At 54.7% G+C, this 16,611-nt stretch overlaps 1 long non-coding RNA gene across 1 annotated transcript; it reads right to left on the reverse strand.

Annotated features, from left to right (window-relative positions):
- Window positions 1–9,020: 9,020 nt before the first annotated feature.
- Window positions 9,021–14,071, reverse strand: LOC135575895 (uncharacterized). The gene is made up of 6 exons (XR_010467279.1): window positions 12,460–14,071; window positions 12,331–12,382; window positions 12,165–12,239; window positions 11,933–11,971; window positions 11,771–11,848; window positions 9,021–11,681 (listed from the first exon to the last, which is right to left on the reverse strand). It is a non-coding gene; the product is annotated as an uncharacterized LOC135575895 (long non-coding RNA).
- Between the last annotated feature and the right edge of the window lie 2,540 nt (window positions 14,072–16,611).

Consider the following 16,611-nt stretch of genomic DNA (forward strand, 5'->3'; position numbering starts at 1 on the left):
ACCCGCTTGCTTACGGCGCTCGGCTCGCCTCCTCCGTCGCTCGTTCGTGCCAAGTTGTCCCTCTGCATCTGAAATCAAGGTATTCAACAAGTTACCCAGGAGCTCATCAACAGCTTGACCGTTCCACAGGTCTGCTTTCTATTCAGGAATCCCACAAGAAGGTCTAATTAGAGACCCAAAAACCACTGGGGAACGGACTGTCCGCTGCCCTGCCCACGGCTACTCCGTCCCAGATGACCGCACAACCTCTGCCTACGCAGGATAACGTGTCAACAGATCAATCGTGGACTCCTAAACTCAGCCCGCCCGCTCCTAACTCTACACCTCCGGGCAGAGCAGCTCCGAGCCAAACGCGCACGTGCTTAGACAGATGCTCCACGCAACATTATAGACGACCCGACAGCAATAACACCAAAAATGCTCCACAACAAAAATGACTCCGAACCAGAGACGGCAACGATAAAAATAACCTGCGGGGAGGCAGTGGTGAGGCGAGGAGCCTCTACTGCAACCCCAGAAAAATGAGAGCCGAACGTCACGGCCCCTTATGAGGCGGCGGCACTGGCGCAAACACACAGAGGCGGCGGCACTGGCGCAAACACACAGAGGCGGCGGCACTGGCGCAAACACACAGAGGCGGCGGCACTGGCGCAAACACACAGAGGCGGCGGCACTGGCGCAAACACACAGAGGCGGCGGCACTGGCGCAAACACACAGAGGCGGCGGCACTGGCGCAAACACACAGAGGCGGCGGCACTGGCGCAAACACACAGAGGCGGCGGCACTGGCGCAAACACACAGAGGCGGCGGCACTGGCGCAAACACACAGAGGCGGCGGCACTGGCGCAAACACACAGAGGCGGCGGCACTGGCGCAAACACACAGAGGCGGCGGCACTGGCGCAAACACACAGAGGCGGCGGCACTGGCGCAAACGCTTCAAGATGCTGGGAAGAAGTGCCAGTCCCCAAGACTGGATGGGTAGCGAGCAGAGCTGCCAACGCAGCCCTCAACGACACCATAACAAGCAACTGACCAGAAACATCCAAAACGCAAGGACCTGCCACGCTTTCAACTGCTGATACGACAGAACCGGCACCCAATTGGCGCTACGCCAATCGGCACCGGCGTTGCAGATCCCGGAATGGCACCCGAGTAAACTTTTGTGTCCCTCGAACGGGATGAGACCCCAGGATCGTCACACAGGCGCAAGGCAGGCTTCCCGAACTACACAGCGACGCAGACGTTGGCTGGAGCTGCCCTGCCCGGCGCACGCTGGCATCGCGCTGTGAAATTCCCTGGACCCTTCACCTGCCCAAGGGAGACTGTTCCCGGATAACCCTTGCCCCGAACGGAACTTAACCCCCCTCCCTGCAGTTTTCAGCCCCTTCCCAGGCCCCCAGCCTCCACTTAGCTTTCAGAGGGCCAAGAAACTGAATCCGTCTTCAACAGAAGAAAACGCCACGTGCGCTGACAGGGATATTCAAGCATCAACGGGTTCCTCCTCAGCATCTACAGCAACACAAGAAAACACACGCTCGCTGAGCAGAGCGAGCGCACAGTATAAAGGCACGAGGCACATCTTCCCTTTGACACCACGCACCGCCCCACCTGCTTACTGGACGGCCCTTGCCCTTAGCGGAGCTAAACACCCCGTCCCTGCGATTCCCGGCCCCTCCCCAGCCCCCGTGCCTCCACTTAGCTTTCAGAGGGCCGAGGGACCGAACCCATCTTCAACGGAAGAAAACGCCACGCGCGCCAAGGGGGATCTTCCTGCGTCGCCGGGTTCCTCTTCAGCGTCTACAGGAACACGAGAAAGCACACGCTCGCTAAGCCTTGCCGGCACACGGTGCCGTGGGGTAGACTCCGACCCCTTCCGCTACACCCACCTCCCGCTTAGTTCCACGGCGTTCCGTGCCGCGGGCGCGGTCACAAACCCTCATCGCTGGTGACGCCTAAGACGGCGAGAAACAAAAGAACTGAAGCTCTTTGAACGAATCCCTGGCCCCACGCTCCTGCTCGCCCCTACCACGGCTCCGTGCTCACCTTGCCAGAGGAGCTGCGCTGCCGATACCCAGCTTTCCACTTTGCTTCACTCCTAGGAAAGAGAGAAACGACCAAACTTAGCTAGAGCCACACGGCACAGCTTCCTACTCCCACCACGCACCGACCCGCTTGCTTCCGGCGCTCGGCTCGCCTCCTCCGTCGCTCATTCATGCCGAGTTGTCCCTCTACATCTGAAATCAAGGTATTCAACAAGTTACCCAGGAGCTCATCAACAGCTTGACCGTTCCACAGGTCTGCTTTCTATTCAGGAATCCCACAAGAAGGTCTAATTGAGTCCCAAAAACCACTGGGAAATGGACTGTCCGCCGCCCTGCCCACGGCTACTCCGTCCCAGATGACCGCAGAACCTCTGCCTACGCAGGATAACGTGTCCACAGATCAATCGTGGACTCCTAAACTCAGTCCGCCCGCTCCTGACTCTACACCTCCGGGCAGAGCAGCTCCGAGCCAAGCGCGCACGTGCTTAGACAGATGCTCCACGCAACATTATAGACGACCCGACAGCAATAACACCAAAAATGCTCCACAACAAAAATGACTCCGAACCAGAGACGGCAACGATAAAAATAACTTGCGGGGAGGCAGTGGTGAGGCGAGGAGCCTCTACTGCAACCCCAGAAAAATGAGAGCCGAACGTCACGGCCCCTTATGAGACGGCGGCACTGGCGCAAACACACAGAGACGGCGGCACTGGCGCAAACACACAGAGACGGCGGCACTGGCGCAAACACACAGAGACGGCGCAAATACGAGAAGCTGCTACAAGACTTAGAACCTTCAAGATGCTGGAAAGAAGTGCCAGTCCCTTAGACTGGATGGGTAGAGAGCAGAGCTGCTGTTGCAGCCCAGAACTACACCATAAAACACAACTGACCAAAAGCGTTCAAGATGCAAGAACCGTGTACCCTTTTGACTGCTGATTCAAGAAAACCAGCAGCCGATTGGCGCTACGTCGATCGGCACCGGCTTTCCGGACCCCGGGATGGCGCTTGAAATTACTTTCGTGCCCCTGGAGCACAACGATACCCCGAGATCGTCTGACAGGCACGAAGCGGGCTTCCCAAACTACACCACAACAGACGCGGGCTGGAGCTGCCCTGCCCGGCACGGCCGGCATGGCACTATAAAGTTCCCTGACCCCATTTCTCTGCCCAAAGGGGACTGCTCCTGGACTGCCCTTTTCTGTCTCAGAACTTTAAACCCTCCCTGCAGTTCCCAGCCCCTTCCCAGCCCTCGTGCCTCCACTTAACTTTTAGAGGGCCGAGGGACCGAATCCATCTTCAACAGAGGAAAACACGACGTGGGCTGTGATCTTCCTGCAGCTGTCACTTCCTCCATCATCACCTACAATAAGGAAAGCAAGGACATGCGTACGATTAGGCACCCAAATAACATTTATCGGTACTAGCCTACAAGTCATTGCTCACCTTGGCTGAGTTCCAGGAGGTACGTTTGAATGACCTACCGGGGACCGCTGCAAAGGTTCTGGAGACAAGACACTCTTCTAGGAGAAGAGATTATATTAACAGCTATTAATACAGCAATACAAACCAAAAAACAACACTCCATCTTCATCGTGGTCAGGAATTATTGGAAAATGCAAAGCACCTGGGACTGAATTAACAAATAAAACATAATGACAAACAAACTTTCTACTACAGCTGCTACTGAACCTTTCCTGCGCCCGAAGCTCTCACCTCAAAGGGACTCCTCCGCTTCTCCTGAGACGGCTGCCCACGTAGCTTAAATGGCTCAAAAGCTGCCGACTGCCGAAGGAGCGACAGAGAACCGGCACCGAAGGGGTCCTGGAGCGGAATGAGCTCCCTACCTGGGGACTGGGGCTCAAATACCCTGAGCCCCGCCCACCCCTTCCCACAATCCCCTGGGAAAGGGGAGGGGTCAATCACCCCGGCCCCTCCCACCACCTTATCTAATTACCTGGAATCTCACTAGAAATGACAGCACCTGCACTTTATTACTGCTCTTGCATCTACAATGAGACTCAGTATGGAGGTCAACTTACATTTTCTAGGGAGCAGACAAATAATAAGATACAATAACCGACGCTCCATCTTCATAGTGTTCAGGAATTATCGGAAAATGCAAAGCACCTGGAACTGAATCAACAAATGTAACATAATGACAAACCAACTTTCTACTACAGCTGCTACTGAACCTTTCCTGCACCCAAAGCTCTCACCTCAAAGGGACCCCTCCGCTTCTCCTAAGACGGCTGCCCACGTAGCTTAAACGGCTCAAAAGCTGCCGACTGCCAAAGGAGCGACAGAGAACCATCACCGAAGGGGTCCTGGAGCAGAATGAGCTCCCTACCTGGGGACTGGGGCTCAAATACCCTGAGCCCCGCCCACCCCTTCCCACAATGCCCTGGGAAAGGGGAGGGATCGATCACCCCAGACCCCGCCCATGACCCTTATCAAATCACCTGGAATCTCACGAGAAATGACAGCACCTGCACTTTATTACTGCTATTGCACTTGCAATGTGACTAAATACAGATTTCAACCTAGATTTCCTAGGCAATAGATAGAAATAATTATATTACTAATAAAATTGTGTATTGAAATTCCCTATAAAAGGGGTCAGAGGTAAGTGTCAAATGTCAGAGGTCAGCACTGAAGGGTCTGAGGTCAAGAGTCATATGTCAAGGGTCATAGCTGAAAGGGCACATGTAGATGGTCAGGGGATCAGACTCAAAATGCAGTGGTCAAAGGTCTAGTGTCAAAGGTCCAGGGTCTGAGGTGGAAGGTCATGGGATCAAAGGACCACAAATGTCAAAGGTCACCAGAGGTCAAAAGGTCACCTGAGGTCAAAAGGTCTTCTGAGGTCAAAAGGTCACCACAGGTCAAAAGGTCACTAAAGGCCAAAAGGTCAGAGGGGTCCCCCACTGTATCCTTGGCTCCCGAAAACCAGGGTCCCCATGACATCCTTTGGGTGTCCCCTAGCCCCTATAGACTCTGCCCCCAGCCCCCCCGAGCCCTCGCTTTCAACACCAGGGATGGGGCTGTGTCCCCAAACAGCACGCCAGCCCTGTCCCCCAGAGAGCAGCGACAGCAGTAAAATCCATTACTTTAATGGACTGGGGGGCAAAGGGTGAGCCCCCTGCGAGGGCGAAAAATCACGGACTCCACACAAACCCATATGAATTCACACAAAGCCATTTATTACAGAAATAAGCCTCCTGATATATGCGGTTATGTCTTGATCACGCGTCCACGCTCCGAGCGTGCGTTAGCTGATTGGATATTGTCTATGTTCGACAGCTGTCCACGCGCCCGAGTCTCGCTGTCGCTAGGTCTGTTGATTTACGTCGTGTTTTCGGCTTTCTGAGATGGCCTTGAAATTCCTGGGGGCCTGGCTAGTTCAGTAACAAATCTCCAACTAATAGAAACCCATCCACACATTGACTTCAAGAAAATCCCTCGAATCTCTCACGATGCCCCCATTTTGTCTTTGAACCGGCCGGGCCTTGTTTACAACGCGCTGATTCATCTTTGAAATAAGCCGTGCTTATGTCATTAATCATATGTTGTATGCTGCAGCATAACTGCATTATATGTAATTGTAATTAATAAGATCAAACAGCTACCCAGCTATTTCCAAGCTTTTAAACCATTTGCCAAACCCTAATTCTACTAGGACCATCTTATTAACGTACTGTTTTAGTTTGTCTGAAGTACTATACATAGATTCTGAAGGATCGGACAACTTAATATGACGCATTCTCTCAAATTCTTCACAACCGTGACCTAGTGACAAAAGAAAAGAAAAGATCTACAGGGAATCGGGCGGCGTGGGAAACGCGGCATCTGTGTAAGAAAAAGTAAGAGTGAAAAGTATTCTGCGGCTGGCTGCACGAACAGGAAGATTTTTGGAAAAAGAAGCGGTGGGGCGTCTTTTACTATTGGCCCAGCGGAAGGGGAGTGTCCGATCGACGGACGGATTTTTTTCTCCCGGTACGTTGGAGGAGATAGGGACTGAACTGTGGGAAGCGGTCACGAGGGGGAGCCGCGAGGCCCGCGACCTCGCCGGACCCTGGCGGCGGGGGGTCAGGCGGCCGATGGAGGATGTCTTGGGGGAGCCGGAAGCGTGTGCCGTCCCCTCGGAGCCGCCTGCCGCGAGCTGCCCCTGCTCTGAGAACTCCGAAAAATCGATACCCCTGGTATGTCCCGTATCACATTTGGAGTTCTGGAGCAGAGAGCAAATTAGACCCGCTGCACCCTTTGAGCCATCGCCTGCCTACGAAGATGAACAGCAGCAACCGGCAAGTTTCGACGAGCCAGGACGAGTTAATCCAGCTGACGGGCCTTTGCCGGAGGACCCGATGGAGCGCCGGGACGGAGCGCCGCAGATTCGCCCTGACTTCCGGGAGGAGAGCCGTGTGCGGAGCCTGAGTGACTTACTGAGATGGCAGGAGAGCAGATGCAGGAAGTTTTAAAAGCTAAGAAACCATTAGATGGCAGTAATGGCAAAACTTCGTGGTTAATAGCATGTAAAAAGGCATCATACGCAATTAGGGATGGGTTAGAGGCGATTGGCAGGGAATGTGAAAAACGGGGAAAAAGGGAACGGGACGGGCGGAATTGTACCTCGCTCCTGAGGAGCTCCGTATTAAAAAGGAGCAAATACATAAATGGGCTAGACAATGTGCAGAGGATGGGATGTGGTCTGTGCTTCTGTAAGAGAAGCGGATGAATACTTGAGAGCGCGATATGGAAAAGGGCTGGAGACTGGGTCAGCAGATCTATTTACAAATATGCGACGACTTACTGATCTGCAGGGAAAGACAAGGGAATTGTGTAGGAGTGATAGTAATGATAATTTGGGTGCTGCCCCTAGGCATCAGGGTAGAGATACTCCTCGAGATGACTCTCGTAATGCAGGGCAACGCTCACAATGGGTAGTCGGGGATGCGACCGTTGAAGGGATTATGTTACCTGGCGGTATTACATCGATGCCAGTGCACGTAAATAACAGAGGACAAAGGCAGTGGTAGCCCTTTGATTGGAAAACGGTTAAGCGATCGCAAACTGCGGTTATGCGATATGGTATGGATAACAGGCATGTGATGCAGCTAGTGGATTCATTTTTCAAGGGGTGAATACAAACTCCAACAGATATTAAGGCATTGATAGAGTTATTGCTTCCCCAGTGGGGTATTTGCTGTTCTTGGACAAGTGGCAGGGGAAGGTGGAATTGGCAGTATTAGAAATGTTCCTTTACCAGCTGATGATCCATTGCGATTAGCTAGCATGGACCGATCACCGGATCGTGGCGATATGCGGATGGTGCCGCTGGGGTGGCGCTTCCTCCGAGGATTTTGCGGCGAGGGCTTGCTGTGATGGCAGTGAAGGAATTACCAAATATAGGTAACCCTGTACCACCCTATTCTACAATAAAGCAGGATCCTGGGGAGCCATATATAAGTTTGTAGACCGTTTAAAAGAAGCTATAGATGCTTCTCCTAACCTGACTCCAGAGGCAAAAGCTGCGGTGGGGAAAGATTTGGCCATGATAAATGCAAACACTCAATACCGACAGATATTAGCCGGCTTGGGAAAAACAGCTTCTCAGGCTGAGATGGTGGAAGCTTGTACACGGGTACCGATTATGCAACGGGAGGTAGAAAAGGCAAAAATACATGCTCGAGCCGACGCTGAGGGTTCGGCTGCAGCGTTTTTAGCCGGCAATGAAAGGCCGAAGCCCTTCTTGTGACGGCCTAGCGTGTTTTACTTGCGTACAGACGGGACATGTTAAAAGAAACTGCCCTCGATACGCTTAGCAGCGTTACAAAAATGGCATAACTGCTCAATTAATCCGGTAGCAGATTCTCTTTATGTTGTGGGAGTTATACAAAGACTACGTAGAGCGCTTTTGCGGCGAGTTTCCAATGCCTTGTTTATTGAGGCATTGTTAGATTTGTGGAATGTGTTAGATTATAGGACACTGCCAGTGTTTATAATGCATATAAAAAGCCACTCTAACCTACCAGGTGGTCTAGTTGAGGGAAACAACGTTATAGACAAATTAGAGCAGTGACAGAAGTATCTCCTTTTGAACAAGACTGACAGGCTCACGAGTACTTCCGTCTATCCTCAGGATCGCTCCAAAAGCGGTTTGCGCTGACCGAGGAACAAGCTCCATCTGTTGTTACAGCTTGTCCCGATCGTGCCCGCACAATGCCTTTGCGACAAAAAGGAGTAAATCCTCGGGGCTTGCAGCCAGGCCAGTTATGGCAAACTGATATTACTGCATTTGCACCGTTTGGCCGACAAAAGTACATTAGTGCGTTCGTAGATACCTGTTCAGGACTGCTGCGGGAGTCCTCAGCAAATGCAAAAGCGGTAAAGCGTTATTTTGCTGTCACGGGTGTTCCTACACAGATCAAAACAGATAATGGTCTCCCATATCGTTCTGACACACTTGCAACCTTCCTCGTCCGGTGGAATGTACAACACCTGTTTGGTGTCCCTTATAGTTCTATTGTCCAGGCAATTATCGAGCGTGCACAGGGCACCCTGAAAAGTCTTTCGTGTGTTTTGAAAAAACAAGGGGGAATCGGTCTCAGTCCAGAAGATGTTTTGATAAAGGGACTGCATGTGCTGAACTGGCTTAATCCTAAAAGTGAGACTAAAATGGAACCTGTTCTTATGCACCATATAAAAAATGTCAAAGACTTTCCCAAGAATGTACTTAAGGTTATAGTGTGTTTAATCTGACAACGCAACAATGGGAAGGTCCTACATGATTAATAACCTGGGGAAGGGGATATGCTTGTGTTTCTACAGGTAACCATAAACATTTGTGGGTCTCAACAAAGCGGGTGAGACCTTCCCTAGCGAACAAATAAGAAACCTGTTACAATTATGACAACCCTTAACCTCAAAGGTGTTGCGCGGCAATGTGAAATGAATGACAGACGATTGCTGCGGGGGTCCAATTATGAATTTACTAGAACAGCGTGGTGGTATACAAATTACAGCAATCAGTAACTTGGCAAAAGTATGTTATAATAGCACAAAACTTATCAATACATTGTCAGCAAAAACCCTTCTAAAAGCAGTGGATTGGCAACAATTAGTAACTGTAATGCGAAACTTAACAACACTTTAGCAGCAGAACTTAAACATATAAATACCATTGTAAGGAAAAGGGAGAGAGAGAGAGAAGAGGAAAACTAAGATATCAGAAAAAGAAAGGCAGAGAGAGAGAGACAAAGAGTAAGATATCACCACTCCACAGGCACGTCCGTCCTGTGACGACCTCTGGAGTGGGGGACGCGTTGAAGATTTACATGCTGGTGACCTGTATCGTACGTGAGGTTGTTTAATAAGCCGGTTCATTTACATGCAAGATAGTAGAAGGCGGTTCATCTCCTCCCTCTGCTCCCTCTTCCTGCTAATTAGGAAGACTCTTCTGGAACGGCTCTGGGGTCTTCAAACTAGGAGAAGTTCACGGTACTGACCAGAAGCGAGATGTCTTGCCCGTCAGGGGTAGCTGTTGGTTCGTGGTCTCTTCTGGTAGTTGGCTGTTCGACAGATGGTTCATCTCTATCATCCCAATTAGGCCGTGAAACCTTTCACGGCAACACTGTTAATTGTCCTTATCTTCCAAGGCGTCTGCCTTCATAGCCATAAAACTTTGGGAAAGATAAGATGAGGTGTCATCTCTCTCTTCCTCCCCACATAACAAAAACCAGATGTTTAAGGCATAACAAGGTCTTAGTTCTGCTAAGCATGGGGGGCAGTGCTTCAAGATTGTCACACCACTTTGTAAAACACAGAAGCGATTAATTTTGTGTTATGGGCCGTGGTCACAGCTATATTTTAAGTTCAAACAACACATACAACCAAACTCTTCATAAGATAGAAGATTTGCTGAACATTAAAATAACAGAAGATGTTGGGTTTTCTGAGTTGGATACCCTGCTGGTTAAAAGGAATATTGAAAATGGAACTGTTCTTGTTAATTGTAATTATATTAGCCTTAATGTTCTTAATCTGTATCATGCTTTGAAGACAGTGTGAAATACATGGTATTTTTTACTTAATAAAATATTAACGAGGGGGAGATAGCGAGGCCGAGTCCCCCCCCCGCCCCGGGGGGATGGGGTTGTCGCCAGCCTGGCTGAGAGGTGAAGCCAGAGACAAAAGAAACAAAAGGAGCCCCATAAGAAGGTAACAGTGAATGAGCAAGCGCCAGACACATGTGTGCAGAGCGCGTGGACAGTGCATGCAGCCTATCACGTTATTGTATAGCATGTGATACAACCACATTGTTGCAAGGCACGTGGAGAGGGCAGCTTTGTATAAAGTCCGACAATAAAGTGAACTCAGTAAACATCACATTGGTGTCTCAGGTCCCATCTCTCACATGGAAAAGTGACAATACAGTCCAATAGCAATAGCTGACTCTGGGGTCTTCTTGATTCTCAGAGGATCCTTTGTACTGACCTCAGACAGGTAGTTGATTTGTGCAGCTGTAGATACTATTTACAGTCATATTAAGAATGTGGTAACCTAAAAAAAAAAAAAAAGTTAGAATACTCTGAAAAAACAGCACACTACAGAAAACATTAGTTAACAACAGTCTTGAGTATGAACTGTAAAACACCAGTACAGGGAATGTCCACCCTCCTACCCATCGCAACTCCGTGCCAGATGATCGTACAAACTTTGCCTACGCAATTTAATATGTCAACAAATTAACGGTGGACGCCTAGAGCTCAGTCCACACACCCCGACTCTACAACTCTGGGCACAACAGCTCCCACCCAACATGCACATGTGCAAACCAAGACTCCACAGAACGTGATAGACCACATGACTGAAACAGCACCAAAAATGTTCAACGACTCCAAGAAAAGACATGGCATTGATCAAAACAACCTGCAGGGAGGCAGTGGGAAGGCAAGGAGCCTCTGCTGCAACACCAGAATAAAAAGGAACAGAACTCCACGGTCCCTTATGAAATGGCACCGCCACAACAAACAGAGAGAGCAACACCAGCGCAAAAAGCTGCGGCAAACGCTAAAAATTTCAAGATGCTGGGAAGAAGTGCCAGTCCCTTAGACTGGATGGGTAGAGAACACAGCAGCCGGCACAGCCCAGGACAACGCCGCAAACACCCCTGAACAGAAGCGGCCGAAAGGCAAGAACTCGCCACGCTTTCGGCTGCCGACACCAGAAAACTGGCGCCCAATCGGCACCGGCGTTCCAGATGCCGGGATGGCACCCAAGAGGCCTTTCGTGCCCCTCGAACGCAACGAGACCCCAGGATCGGCTGACGGGCGCAAGGCAGGCTTCCCGAACTACACCACAACGCAGACGCAGGCTGGAGCTGCCCTGCCCGGCACATGATGGCAGCGCACAGTAAAGGTCCCCGGGCCCTTCACCCGCGCCAAGGGCGCGGTTCCTGGACGGCCCTTGCCCTTAGCAGAGCTAAACCCCCCGTCCCTGCCATTCCCGGCCCCTTCCCAGCCCTCGCGCCTCCACTTAGCTTTCAGAGGGCCGAGGGACCGAACCCATCTTCGGCAGAGGAAAACGCCACGTGCGCCAACGGCCTTCTTCCCGCGTCGCCGGGTTCCTCTTCAGCGCCTGCAGGAGCACGAGAAAGCACACGCTCGCTAAGCCGTGCCGGCACGCGGCGTCGCGGGGCAAACGCCGACCCCGTCCGCGACACCCACCTCCTGCTGAGTTCCAGGGCGGTCCGGTCGGCGTGTCCTGCCGCTGGCATGGTCACAAACCCTCAGCACTGGTGACGCCTAAGACGGCGAGAAGCAAAAGAACTGTAGCGCCGGGAACGAGTCCCCGGCCCCGCGCTCCTCCTCGCCCCTAGCCCGGCTCACCGCAAATGCTCCTCCCGGTCCAGAGGGCCCACAAAGCGCCTGCAAAGCGAGAAGGAAAAGATGAAGCGAGACACCGGGCAATACCGGGCTCCTCAACGCCCACCGCCGCCTCACCTTCTCGGCTGCCGGCCGGCGTGCGGCTTCGCCCCTGCCGGCTCGTCTGCGGCACGCACTCGGACGCTGCCCGAAAACACGGCCTGCCCGCAGACGGTCCCAGCTCGCCCTCCCTTACCTGGGCCGCTCGCCCACCCGGCCGCCCTTGCTTTTGACTGCCACGCCGCGGACCGCCGAGACGCTCAGCTGCCGCCTGTAAAACACCACCAAAGGACGCTCGGACCCGCGCCAGCAACGCGGGACCTGAAACGAGCTGCCGCTTCCGCCCGGCACTCCGTGCTCACCTGGCCCGAGGAGCTGCGCTGCCGACAGCCCGCTTTCCTCTTCGCTTCGCACCTAGGAAACAGAGAAACGACCGAGCTTAGCTAGAGCCACACGGCACAGCTCCCCTCTGGCACCACCCACCGACCCACCTGCTTACGGCGCACAGCTCGCCTCCTCCGTCGCTCTTCCAGGCCGAGTTGTCCCTCTGCTCCTGAAATCAGGTTATTCAGAGAGTCACCCAGCAGCCCATCAACAGCTTGACCAGCCCACAGGTCTGCCTTCTGTCGTGCAATAACGTCCCAAGCTCTCGTGGAGGCTCTCAAACGCCTGCGCGGGCACCCTCCGCTCCCCTGCCCACGGCTACTCCATCCCAGATGACCGCACCGCCTCTGCCCACGCAATTCAACGCGTCAGCAGGTTAACCGGGGACCGCCAGAGCTCCGGCCACCCTCCCCTGCCTCTACGCGTCCGGGCAGAGCAGCTCCGAGCCAAACGCGCACCCGCCCAGACAGACGCCCCGCAGAATCTTATAGACCACGCGACAGCCACAGCGCCAAAAACGCTCCACGACGAACACGACGCTCCGAGACCAGACGGGCACTGATCCCAATAATCTACGGGGAGGCCGCGGCGAGGCGAGGAGCCTCTCCTGCAACCCCAAACGGAAAAGGAGCCCAACGTCACGACTCCTGACGACATGGCAGCACCGCCACGACCGAGCAGAGACGGCACAACCAAAGGAGAAGCTGCTGCAAGACCTAAAAACTTCTTCCCAGCATCTTGAAGCTCCAGTCCCTGAGACAGGATGGGTAGAGACCACGGCTGCCGGCACAGCCCGGGACAACGCCGCAAACACCCCTGAACAGAACCGGCCGAAAGGCAAGAACCCGCCACGCTTTCGGCTGCCGACACCAGAAAACCGGCGCCCAATCGGCACCGGCGTTCCAGATGCCGGGATGGCACCCGAGATGCCTTTCGTGCCCCTCGAACGCAACGAGACCCCAGGATCGGCTGACGGGCGCAAGGCAGGCTTCCCGAACTACACCACAACGCAGACGCAGGCTGGAGCTGCCCTGCCCGGCACACGCTGGCATCGCACGGTAAAGGTCGCCGGGCCCTTGACCCGCGCCAAGGGCGCGGTTCCTGGACGGCCCTTGCCCTTAGCAGAGCTAAACCCCCCGTCCCTGCCATTTCCGGCCCCTTCCCAGCCCTCGCGCCTCCACTTAGCTTTCAGAGGGCCGAGGGACCGAACCCATCTTCGGCAGAGGAAAACGCCACGTGCGCCAACGGCCGTCTTCCCGCGTCGCCGGGTTCCTCTTCAGCGCCTGCAGGAGCACGAGAAAGCACGCGCTCGCTAAGCCGCGCCGGCACGCGGCGTCGCGGGGCAAACGCCGACCCCGTCCGCGACACCCACCTCCTGCTGAGTTCCAGGGCGGTCCGGTCGGCGCGTCGTGCCGCGGGCGCGGTCACAAACCCTCAGCGCTGGTGACGCCTAAGACGGCGAGAAACAAAGAACTGTAGCTCTTTGAACGAAACCCTGGCCCCACGCTCCTGCTCGCCCCTACCACGGCTCCGTGCTCACCTTGCCAGAGGAGCTGCGCTGCCGATACCCAGCTTTCCACTCTGCTTCACGCCTAGAAAAGAGAGAAACGACCACACTTAGCTAGAGCCACACGGCACAGCTTCCTGCTCCCACCACGCACAGACCCGCTTGCTTACGGCGCTCGGCTCGCCTCCTCCGTCACTCTTTCGTGCCAAGTTGTCCCTCTGCATCTGAAATCAAGGTATTCAACAAGTTACCCAGGAGCTCATCAACAGCTTGACCGTTCCACAGGTCTGCTTTCTATTCAGGAATCCCACAAGAAGGTCTAATTGAGTCCCAAAGACCACTGGGGAACGGACTGTCCGCTCCCCTGCCCACGGCTACTCCGTCCCAGATGACCGCACAACCTCTGCCCACGCAGGATAACAGGTCCGCAGATCAATCGTGGACTCCTAAACTCAGTCCGCCCGCTCCTGACTCTACACCTCCGGGCAGAGCAGCTCCGAGCCAAGCGCGCACGTGCTTAGACAGATGCTCCACGCAACATTATAGACGACCCGACAGCAATAACACCAAAAATGCTCCGCAACAAAAATGATTCCGAACCAGAGACGGCAACGATAAAAATAACCTGCGGGGAGGCAGTGGTGAGGCGAGGAGCCTCTACTGCAACCCCAGAAAAATGAGAGCCGAACGTCACGGCCCCTTATGAGACGGCAGCTCTGGCGCAAACACGCAGAGACGGCGCAAATACGAGAAGCTGCTACGAGACCTAAAACCTTCAAGATGCTGGGAAGAAGTGCCAGTCCCTTAGACTGGATGGGTAGAGACCACGGCTGCCGGCACAGCCCGGGACAACGCCGCAAACACCCCTGAACAGAAGCGGCCGAAAGGCAAGAACCCGCCACGCTTTCGGCTGCCGACACCAGAAAACCGGCGCCCAATCGGCACCGGCGTTCCAGATGCCGGGATGGCACCCGAGATGCCTTTCGTGCCCCTCGAACGCAACGAGACCCCAGGATCGGCTGACGGGCGCAAGGCAGGCTTCCCGAACTACACCACAACGCAGACGCAGGCTGGAGCTGCCCTGCCCGGCACACGCTGGCATCGCACGGTAAAGGTCGCCGGGCCCTTGACCCGCGCCAAGGGCGCGGTTCCTGGACGGCCCTTGCCCTTAGCAGAGCTAAACCCCCCGTCCCTGCCATTTCCGGCCCCTTCCCAGCCCTCGCGCCTCCACTTAGCTTTCAGAGGGCCGAGGGACCGAACCCATCTTCGGCAGAGGAAAACGCCACGTGCGCCAACGGCCGTCTTCCCGCGTCGCCGGGTTCCTCTTCAGCGCCTGCAGGAGCACGAGAAAGCACGCGCTCGCTAAGCCGCGCCGGCACGCGGCGTCGCGGGGCAAACGCCGACCCCGTCCGCGACACCCACCTCCTGCTGAGTTCCAGGGCGGTCCGGTCGGCGCGTCGTGCCGCGGGCGCGGTCACAAACCCTCAGCGCTGGTGACGCCTAAGACGGCGAGAAACAAAGAACTGTAGCTCTTTGAACGAAACCCTGGCCCCACGCTCCTGCTCGCCCCTACCACGGCTCCGTGCTCACCTTGCCAGAGGAGCTGCGCTGCCGATACCCAGCTTTCCACTCTGCTTCACGCCTAGAAAAGAGAGAAACGACCACACTTGGCTAGAGCCACACGGCACAGCTTCCTGCTCCCACCACGCACAGACCCGCTTGCTTACGGCGCTCGGCTCGCCTCCTCCGTCACTCTTTCGTGCCAAGTTGTCCCTCTGCATCTGAAATCAAGGTATTCAACAAGTTACCCAGGAGCTCATCAACAGCTTGACCGTTCCACAGGTCTGCTTTCTATTCAGGAATCCCACAAGAAGGTCTAATTGAGTCCCAAAGACCACTGGGGAACGGACTGTCCGCTCCCCTGCCCACGGCTACTCCGTCCCAGATGACCGCACAACCTCTGCCCACGCAGGATAACAGGTCCGCAGATCAATCGTGGACTCCTAAACTCAGTCCGCCCGCTCCTGACTCTACACCTCCGGGCAGAGCAGCTCCGAGCCAAGCGCGCACGTGCTTAGACAGATGCTCCACGCAACATTATAGACGACCCGACAGCAATAACACCAAAAATGCTCCGCAACAAAAATGATTCCGAACCAGAGACGGCAACGATAAAAATAACCTGCGGGGAGGCAGTGGTGAGGCGAGGAGCCTCTACTGCAACCCCAGAAAAATGAGAGCCGAACGTCACGGCCCCTTATGAGACGGCAGCTCTGGCGCAAACACGCAGAGACGGCGCAAATACGAGAAGCTGCTACGAGACCTAAAACCTTCAAGATGCTGGGAAGAAGTGCCAGTCCCTTAGACTGGATGGGTAGAGACCACGGCTGCCGGCACAGCCCGGGACAACGCCGCAAACACCCCTGAACAGAAGCGGCCGAAAGGCAAGAACCCGCCACGCTTTCGGCTGCCGACACCAGAAAACCGGCGCCCAATCGGCACCGGCGTTCCAGATGCCGGGATGGCACCCGAGATGCCTTTCGTGCCCCTCGAACGCAACGAGACCCCAGGATCGGCTGACGGGCGCAAGGCAGGCTTCCCGAACTACACCACAACGCAGACGCAGGCTGGAGCTGCCCTGCCCGGCACACGCTGGCATCGCACGGTAAAGGTCGCCGGGCCCTTGACCCGCGCCAAGGGCGCGGTTCCTGGACGGCCCTTGCCCTTAGCAGAGCTAAACCCCCCGTCCCTG

This window comes from Columba livia, chromosome 20 (assembly GCF_036013475.1).
Source record: "Columba livia isolate bColLiv1 breed racing homer chromosome 20, bColLiv1.pat.W.v2, whole genome shotgun sequence".
Taxonomy (NCBI): domain Eukaryota; kingdom Metazoa; phylum Chordata; class Aves; order Columbiformes; family Columbidae; genus Columba; species Columba livia.